This window comes from Gavia stellata, chromosome 11 (genome assembly GCF_030936135.1).
Source record: "Gavia stellata isolate bGavSte3 chromosome 11, bGavSte3.hap2, whole genome shotgun sequence".
In the NCBI taxonomy this organism is placed as follows: domain Eukaryota; kingdom Metazoa; phylum Chordata; class Aves; order Gaviiformes; family Gaviidae; genus Gavia; species Gavia stellata.
In genome coordinates this window covers 2,247,943-2,257,750 of record NC_082604.1, presented here as the reverse complement: position 1 = coordinate 2,257,750, position 9,808 = coordinate 2,247,943, and positions in this window count along the sequence as shown.

Sequence of the window (9,808 nt, the reverse complement as noted above, 5' to 3'; positions counted from 1 at the left end):
GACAGGAGGGTGAAAGCTGTGCAGAAAGATGTCACTCAGTGCCTCCAAATGAATGATGGAGATCACAGGAAAGGTGTCATCCTGGGAGAGGTGTGGAAGGACAATGATTAGAGAACACTTTATTGTCAAAACCTTGCATTTCAAAAAGGAAGGATCAGTGATAAATCTAGGTCGGGAAGACAAAAAATAATGTTGGGGCAGATACATAAAACTTCTGGGTCAATCAACTGATCAATTGATCGACTGATCAAGTGCTTGATCAATAAAAGAGAGAGAAGGACCGTGTCAAGGACTGGCAAAGAGGAAGACGGTCAAAAGGAATGGACAAAGGCTGGGAGAAATCACTTTAAGAAATGCCCAAACAGTCTACAATGCCTCCTCTGAAATAAGCAGTGATACCTTCAAATCTTGCAGCATTCCCTAAAACCATCCCAGGGATGAACCCACAGCAGCCACTTGCTCTGGGGAGTACTAACTTGTCCATGAAGAACCCATCTTTAAGAACACTGAAAGTTTTCTATAGTTATGGGGCAGACCTGAGCCCTGGGTTGGAGGAGACTGCTGGTGTGTTCCTTGAGAAGGAGAAAAGCTGGTACAGCTATGTGCATTTATCGCTTGACAATCTCAATCTGACCAAGTATTTCTGTCTTTGCAAAGGTAAATGAAGAGATCTGTGGATGGCGACGTCGAAACACCTTGGGAGCCAGCTGTGGAGTCGGACACGGCATCACATCGATGACCAAGGAATGAGGACCACGTCAAGGTGCTGGTAGTGCGGGTGCTGCTGGGCTCTGCCACGGCCCGTCACAGGGCGCTGGTGACTCCCCAGGGTGTCACAGCAGGGGTGGACTTGGCTGCAAAGGTCTACAGCAGCCTGCGATATGGGGAAGGGGAAGAGAAGAAAATCTAAGCCGACGCTGGAGCGTGGCGCCAAGTGATCACCGCAAAGACAAGCAATTAATGATAAAACCAAAATCTACCCTTGTTTCCTATTGCAAGCACAAAATGAGGCCAAGTGGTTAAACACCACTGTCCTGTCTGCATAAGACCGAGCACAGCTCCATCAGAAATTAAACACCTGAGCAGAAATTCCCATGTTTGCGCGGGTCAAAGTCCAAACTGCAAAAAAGCAGGAGCTCAAAGCTCATGTAACTCGTCTGCAGGAGCGACTGCCCAAGGTACGCTTGCAGGGTATCCAAAGCCTTCAGCAGAGGCGCGTGTATCCCCAAGATGATGCACCACCAGGGCTGGCGGCTCTCCGACTCTGCCTCCAGCCCCGCTCCGGTCTTTCTCAAAGGGACTCGGGGAGCCTGGGGTTTCTCCAACTCTGTTCCCATTCATACTGGTACAAGGGAGCCTCCAGCCTCCCAAACACCCGATACCACAACAAGACCCGGCTCGCAGACGCCAAGCTCCACAGTAAAGAGAGGAGGCTCGCAAAAAAAAAATAGCCTGCACATTTGTAAATACATCTGTCCCTCACTGCACAGCAAGAAGACACACACTCCGGTTAAAAAAAAATAGACCCTCAAAAGGTCTATCCTTTCAGCAGTTAAACGCAGCCAAATTTCCAGCCTGCCCATCATCAACACACCGTTTCCAGCAAGCTCTCCTTGCAAAACTAGCATGCCCTCAACTTCCTCAGCTCTTTCTTACAGTTCAAATTTGGCAGCTTCAACAAGTATTTGCACTTTGTCGGGGAAGGTGTCTTTCTTCCTTTCTTTCTCTTTTTTTGCTGTTACAGCGTCCAGCAGGTTTTGCTGGGATGGATATGGAAAGTGCGTTACCATTTCTGGGTGAAGAGGGTAAGCAAATAGGAACCTATGTTATGCTATCAAGACAGGGATGATTAATTTGTGGTTGACATCCATTTACTTCATTATGCCTTCATTGAAGCTTGACAAATGTGAAAACAACAACGAAAAATAGAAATTAATAGGAGTATTAGCACTGAATGCAACCTACTATAGATTTAATCCCCGCAAAAGAGCATACAGATGTGTTAGACCTGCTTTCTTTGTAACGACCTTTTATCCGCCTTCCTGTCCTTGGGCATAAAGCTATTTAAATTTAAAGAGATCTATTTATATACACACATGTGTGTCTGTGTGCATGTCTATACATATGCATGCGCATGTGTAGAGCGGAAGGTTTTCTCATCAGTTATCAATTAAGGCTGAGAAAACCACTTTGACTAAACTAAAGCACGTGTACAGTTTGACCTTCCAGATGGTTTCTCTCCAGGCAGCAGCTGCTCCCAGCAAGGCAAGTGACCCGTGGGGTCCTGTCCCCACTTGGCCCCACGCTGAAGGGGGTGGATCGGCTCCATGCAGGACGAGAGGCAGGGAGCAGAGAGAAACACCCCGATGCCACTGAGCATCTAGCCGTTGCCCTGTCCCCGGGGGAGAAAGCATCAGGGCACCTCTGCTCCTCGTTCATGCTCCCACCCCGTTGGGGTGCTCACACTAATTTGCACCTCCTTTTCATGCTTTTTTAGGCACGTCTGCTTGACTTGGAAGGTGCGTTTCACAAGAGCGTCACGGAGATCCCGCGCAGAACGGAGGGGCTGCGTTTGAGCGGAAAACAGATGTTTGCCCACTTTTGTGTAGGCATCTCCTCCAGCCCCGCAGCTATTTGAACATGAGTGTGTGGGCTGGGAGGCCAGGAGGTGATTAAAAAATTGTGTTAAAGCATCTTCATGCCAAATCTCCGCGGTACCTCGAGTCAGACTATGTTGCAGCAATGGAGCGAAAATCCATAGCGGGGAGTTGTCTGGGTGCTTGCATATCTTCAAGACAAAACTGAGGACCTGTAAGGAAACGGGGAATTTCAGTCATTGCTAGTTTCCTCACTGAAATCCGCTTAAAAGGAGAAATGCTGTTAAAAGAGCTACTCATCTACCTTTCAAGGTGACCTGCGAATGAAGGAAAATGGGTTTGTGGCCTTATTTTTGGCTTAGTTACGAAGGCCTGAAAAGTTGGCAGGGATTTGCAGCAACGTTGGGATTTTTTATTTTTTCCCTATTTTTCTGTATTTTTTTTTCCTTCCAGAAATTTAGTTCTTGTCTTCCCTGGCACTCTGTGGCCAAAGAGAGAACAAGTGAAATCAAACCATCGCAGGGGACTGATGCTGGTACATCTGAGAGAAGGACGCGTAGTCACACCACCTCCTGGTTTGCCTCCAAAGGAGGAGAGGGAATGCTTCTGGCTGACGGGGTTTTATTTCTAGAGGAGGAGAGAAAGCATTTGTTTGGCTTTTGTTAGCCTCTATTTAACCTACTGATCTAAGGAAATCTTGGGTGAAAGTAAGTCTCTGATAAAGACCTAATTCCCTTTCTCCTTTCACTGCCTGGTGGGGGAGTTCCCATGTAAGTAGGGCTGGATGGAGAAGGAGAGGGGGGAAAAACCCTTGCCTGTGTCAGGAAAAAAAATTACTCATGCTAAAAGCTCACAGGGAAGGAAGGGGACAAACATTAAAAATGGAAACATGGACATTTGGAGAAATTAGAAACAATTAAATTAAATTAAACAATTAAATTAAACAATTAAACCCACTCTAAACCAAAGGTCTCCAACCTTGCTGAAAAAAAACCATGAAGACAGACTGGATGTGATAGTGCAGCTACAGCTAAAAGATAAAACAGGAAAAATAAAACTTGGGCAAGTAGGGAGCAAGCACATTTTAGTCCTTCTTCATACCAGAGTGGGTTTGGTTTATACAGCTTTGCCGGGGGGACAGTGCTGGGGCAGGGGACGCTGCCCCATGAGCCCACCATCGCTGAGCACGTCACCGACGGGAGATACAAGGCCCAGCTCACCCCTTGATGACGCGGAGCTCACCGCCGACATCAGTGATGGACGTGACCCCCTTTGCCATCTGGCTGTCCTCAGAGATGGCAACCCCTCGGGATTCCCCTGCCCTCTCGTGCTGCCTCCCCGTCCCTGCACGATGCCAGCCGAGCAGCGCCGGTGCCACCGTGCCAGGTGCCTCGCTGGGTGACGAGCGGCAGTGACGTGCTTTCTGCCTCGTGCGCTTATTTCAAAGCCAAAAGAGCTGAAATCATTTGAGCCATCAGCGAGATGACCCTGCTCTCCTGGGAGACCCAAAGGGTTTCAACATTGCCCCTCGCGGGGAGGGTCTGGGCTATGGTGGCACTGCACGTCTGACCTCTCCGGGCAAACTCCAGCAGTGCCAGCCTCCGAGAGAGAGGACAACATCTACAGCAGTTCCAAAAACCTCTTATGTTGCCCTCAAACTGCTTTCTCCTACGCACACCACCGCAACGCGACAGCCTGGTCCGCGCCTCACTGGGAACGGAGATACCTGCTTTTCCAGAGGCCAAAAATTCCTCATGGGGTAAGAGAGATGGGACACCAAACCTGTCACCAACCAAGAAACTTGGACTGGGATAGTCTAAAGGATTGTCCACAGCTGTAGGACAAAGAAACAAACAAACAAAAAAAATCTGACGTAATTGAATTTCATTTTTATTTTGCACTTTTTAATTATTGCTGTTGGGAAGATGCATCCATCGTCTCTTACTCCAAAAGCCCCCACTTATTTCCATGCCAATTCGATGACATTTTTCACAAATCTAAACTTTTCCTGCTGAAAACCAGCAGGAAGGCTCCCGGGCTGAAGCTCTAGACAAGCAGCGACAGCAAAAGGCAGGGCCTCGGCGCTCCCGGGGCTTCCTAACAGGGTTCAGCTTTGCCGCATGGCCCCAGCTGCTCAAGCTTTGCCCCCCTCCAGGCAGCCTGAGAAATGTGAGGATGCAAAATAATCATGGGAAGAACTCATGGGATGGGAGACTGAGGAAGAAGGGCTCAGGGGAGCATCGAGCCCCTATCCCTGCAATTTGCTGCGTGTCTCTGCGTCATTTTCCACAGACATCATTTGTAAAAGCAAAAAAAAAAAAAAAAAATGATTTACTTACCGCCCCTGGCCGGCGATGCCACGCAGGACTTTCCTGAGCGCAACGGAGGAGTCGGGCGACACTCTCTAAGCAAAGAGCTCGGGAGCAGCTGAACCCCATTTCTGCGGGCCAGGAGTTGGGGTGCCATCCGGGATAAATAAAAAACAAATTAAACAGCACCCTGCAAATGACTCAAATGGGTCATTAGATAAAAGTGCGGGACACCAGCGCTTGCTCCCAAACGGTGAGGTTAGCAAGGTTATTACGAGCAGGCAGGATGCGACCACGTTTGATTTCCAGCAGAAAGGAGGTCGTGAGCCCCCGACGGGTCCGTAGAAAGGGGAGCGGGGCTGGGCCTCCTCCGGGGACCTTCTCCATTGAGAACCACAGCAGCGACGAGATCCTCCAAAAAGTGCAAGTCCCAAATCAAAAGTCAAGCCGCTATTAAAGGAAAGACATTAACGAGATCTAAAACTGCGCTTACCCCGAGGTATTAAGATGTTGGAACTAAACCTGCCTTATTCCTGCTAGTGGCTGCGTTTTAAGGAAACCTTTTAAAAGGATTATCTTCAGGAACTCTCTTTCAACAGCCTTTCCTTTAAGAGTCCTTCATGGTGATACTCCTATTAATTACGCTATGTGATATGATTATGTATTTATTCAGGTACGGGTTGGAAACGCGAAGCAGGGCTAACATTTGCAGGTGTCACTTACAATATGGAGGCTGGCAACTCCGGCCTTTGATCTGCTTGGCAGCCGTGTAGGGGATCTGCGCAGGGCGGGCATCCACCAGGTCGCTGGGATCTACGCTGTCACCGGGTTGTTTGATCTCGGGGTGATTGGCTGGTTGCTTTATTTATAGGTGGATTTTTTGAAAAGAGCGGCGGGGACCCCCCGACTGCTGGCTGAGGCTCTTTTAACAGGCAGCCATAAGAAAAATGACGTGCGGATCTATATCCGTATCTAGCTAAAGATAAAGATGTATATTTGTATCTGTGTGTATAGGCATTTCTATATCTAGCCGTCTATTTACCTGCTTTTAACAATAAAAAGGCGACTTCTTACACAGCTTTCGCTACTACATTTAGACCAGAAAAAGAAGTTATTCCGCATCCCTCCGCTTCCAGCCTCCGCGAAGGTCTCCGGGAAATGACGGATGGTTTAGCAGCCTCCGTCTTTGGGCGCAGGGTCTCGTCCTCCTTGTCACTATTCCTGCGGGCGAGGGCTGTCACGCCAAGAGAAGGGGAAGAAAGAAGTCGCCTCCGGCCAGGCACGGCCCCACCTAAGGCACAGGGAGCACAGCCACCGGGAGAGCTCGCCTAGGGCGGGCTTGGCTTAATACTCGAAGGCGTCACCGAGAGCGAGAGAGGTTTGCTCTCCGGTCACCGCTCCTATAAAGGAAATTGCATCTCAGGTTGAGCTACTGTCCTAAACGCCAAAAAAAAAATAATAATTACAGACATGGCCCTTAGATTTGGAAGATCTGAGGCCACCGAGCCGATTCGTGCCCTTCGGTAGCCCACTCTCTCCATATGTGCGTCGAGGAGTGTGCGTCAGCGTGCGCACACAAATATGAGCACGTACCGTATACGGTCGTGTGTGCCCCAGCGCGCATAAAGGACACGTGTTAAGAATTTAAGGAAATATTTTATGTTTAAATACAAACATTCTGCTCCAATTCAGAGAGGCGCTGCCTTTGCGTGTTCATGTGCATGGGCATCATATATATTGTGCATATATACAGCATATGCAGGTTGGATGTATGTTTAAATCTATGTCCGTGCACTTATGATATATGAATGCTGTAAATACCTGTACGATATGCGTAGATTTTATTTTATAGGCACGCACATAGGGAGAGAATGAACTGTTTGTATAACATAAGCATAGAGACATAGTACATACATGTCGCACATACAAACTCCGCTATATATACTTTATATATACACATGTAGACGCGTATATAACATCTCTATTGCATATATTATTTATAGATATACACAGACATTTTTTCCAAACAAAAACGTTTTCTTTTTCATATTGCTAATTTACTCAAAGCCTGTAACATTAAATAGGAGCTGGGGAGGGGGGAGAAAGGAAACTTCGCTTTACCTACTTCAGCTGAATCTCTTATTATTCCTTTTTTTTAGGGAAACTTCATTGTATATTCTAGAAAAGTATATTGGTGGGGTAGGTTTACCAGAGGCAGAGAGAATGTGCAGGGAGTGAGAAAGTGAATTGATGGATGGATGGTTAAATGAATATAAATGAACTGATACCTTTACAGGAAAATAACATTTCTTTTCTTTTTTTTTTTATTCTATAGATCAGTGGGTTTTGTATCTGTAATTCTTTCATATCAGCAAAGAGGAAATAAACTCCCATGTAAATCATTTCCCCCCCATCTGGAAGCATATTAAAAGCATGCCTTTTTTTTTTTTTTTTCTTCTTTTAAGCAGAGCCTTTTTTCCCCCCTATTTGCTTATCGGTTCATCCACCATTACATTTTAAATGAAATTGCAAGACCCCCCCCCCTCTCCTCCCCCGCCTCCCAAATTCCGGGCTGGTGTTGGAAAGAGGGAATCAGTCTCTCCCATGCTTTAGAATAACTGACCTAGATTCAATTACAGATAGACCCGGCGGAGAGGACGGCACCTCGCTGCCTTCTCAGGGGTCTCTTCAAAAAAATTTTAAAAAAGGTAAAAAATAAAAATATAAAAAATAAAACACCCCCCAAAAAAAAAGGCGGCGGGGGGGGGGGGGGGGGAAGAGAGAGGGGAGCAGATAAAGAGAGGGGTCCCCTCTGGAGCACCGGGGTGCTGCCGGCGCCCGGGCATCCCTCGCCGCGCTGCCCCGCGCAGAGCCCCGGCTCCGCCGCAGCGCCCGCCCCGACGGCGCGGCCCCGGCCCGCTGTGGCCCGACGGCGGGGCCGGGGGCTGCTGGGTCTCTCCTCCCTCCTCCTGGCTGTGGTTGGGGGTTTTTTTGGGGAGGGGGACCGCTTCGGAGAGCATAGTTTTTGCGAGGCGGGGGAGCCTCCCGGTTCTCCGGGGGACAGACCGGGAGGAGCGAGGAGCATCGCGGCGCGGCTCTGCTTCCCTCTCCGCGGGACCGGGCGGGTGTGTGTGGGGGGGGGGGGGGTCCCATCCAGCCCCCCTTTCCTCCTCCCCAGTCCCGGGGGGGCTGCGGCGGCACGGGGGAGGGAGGAGAGGGGGGGACTGAGGTCCCGCAAGACGGCTTCTTTCATTTCAAAGTGGGACCGGGGCCGCTCTCGGACGCGCCGCTCGCAAATATAATCTTCATATTCAGTTCAATGGAGTCTCCTTATAATTTACAGCAGAGAGATAAGGCTGGAGGATGCAATGAAAAAAAAAAAAAAAAAAACCTGAAGCCATCCTCTCCCCCCCTGCACCGCACCGCACCTTGGGCAGCGGAGCAGAATCCAGAATCTCAACTTCTCCCGACATATGTTTCCAGCAGATAAGTAAACAATCTGGACGTGAAATGAAAATTTTAATTAATGCAGTAATGCTATTACACCTCAAGTGTGCAAATCCCATTGCCTTGCACTGTGACAATGGGTGGGGAGGAGGAAAGAAAGCAGACAGACAACAAACCACAAGCAAATTCTAATCTGGGGTTTGCTTTTCACTCGGCTCCAATTGTTTTCATAGTTTGTTTCCTTTGAATTAATCTCATCCTTCTATTTCAATAATTACCAGCTACTCAGCTCTTCCCCTTTTCCTCTCCCATACTCGGAGAGCCGGCTCCCTCTCTCTCGCTCTCCTTTTTAAGTTGGGATCAACCTGGATTTAATTTCTGGGCTTTTAGGCGGACGCAGGTTTGGCTTCGGGCAGCGTGGACCTGCACAGACCCTGCGCCTTATTTCTTCTTTAGCTTTCCGAACGCGGCGCGTTCGGTAATAATGAAGTATTTTGCCCTAATAAAATGGGAAGGAAAAAAAAATAATTATAATAATAATAATAAAGGCTTGGGTTGTCCCTTTGATGTTGGTGTAAAACACCCCAAGTGGAACAGAGGCGTGTGAAGGGAGAAAAGAGAGACGGGAGGCAAAATTAAGGACTGAAGGGGAAAAAAAAAAAATAATAATAATAAAAGGGTAAATTACAGACACATCAAAAGCCCCGGCGGAGGCAGAGGCTGCCTCGCTCCGCAGCCCGGAGCGGCGCGGAAAACGCACCCCGCGTTCCCCCCGCGGTGCCGGATCCCTCCCGCCCCGCAGCCTCCCCGACGGGGCGGGGAGCGGGGGGAGAGGCGGCGGGGGTGGATTTAGCTCCGGAGTTTTCCTTTTTCAGCAGTTTGAATGATTTTAAAGGGGGTTTTAAGGCCGCGCGGGACGTGTGCTCACCTGCCCGCCCCCAGGCCGGTCCTGGGAAGCCGGAGCAGCGGAGCCGGAGCCCCACGCGTGTCCCGAGTGGGTCCCCGGCTCAGGGCCGGCCGGCCGGGGCTGCTGGGAGCGGAGGAGGAGGAAGAGGAGGAGGAGGAGGGTGTGTTTCCGATCACCGCTTACTTTTAAACACTACGCTCAAGGAATGTAGCCAGGAGGTCGGGCCTGGAATAAAACCGTAAAATCAGAATTGCAATCTTTTTGATGTTTCAAAGTCTCTTTGAATGCCTTTGATACACTCAACAGCAAATTTACTGGGCTATTATCACTAATAAGCAGAAATAAGTAATATCTCTCAGAGACTTCTATGGGCTTAATGTGTCCTTTAAAATAAAAGTTTTTGAACATCACGTAATTCCCTTTTCTGCCTCTGTCTCTCCTGCAGCAGAGCTCCCCGCCGATCGCAGGGCTACACCAGCTCGGGCTCTCCCCGTTCCTTCTGCCCCCCGACTTCTTCCCTCTTTCTTATTTCTCGCCTTGTTGAAAGA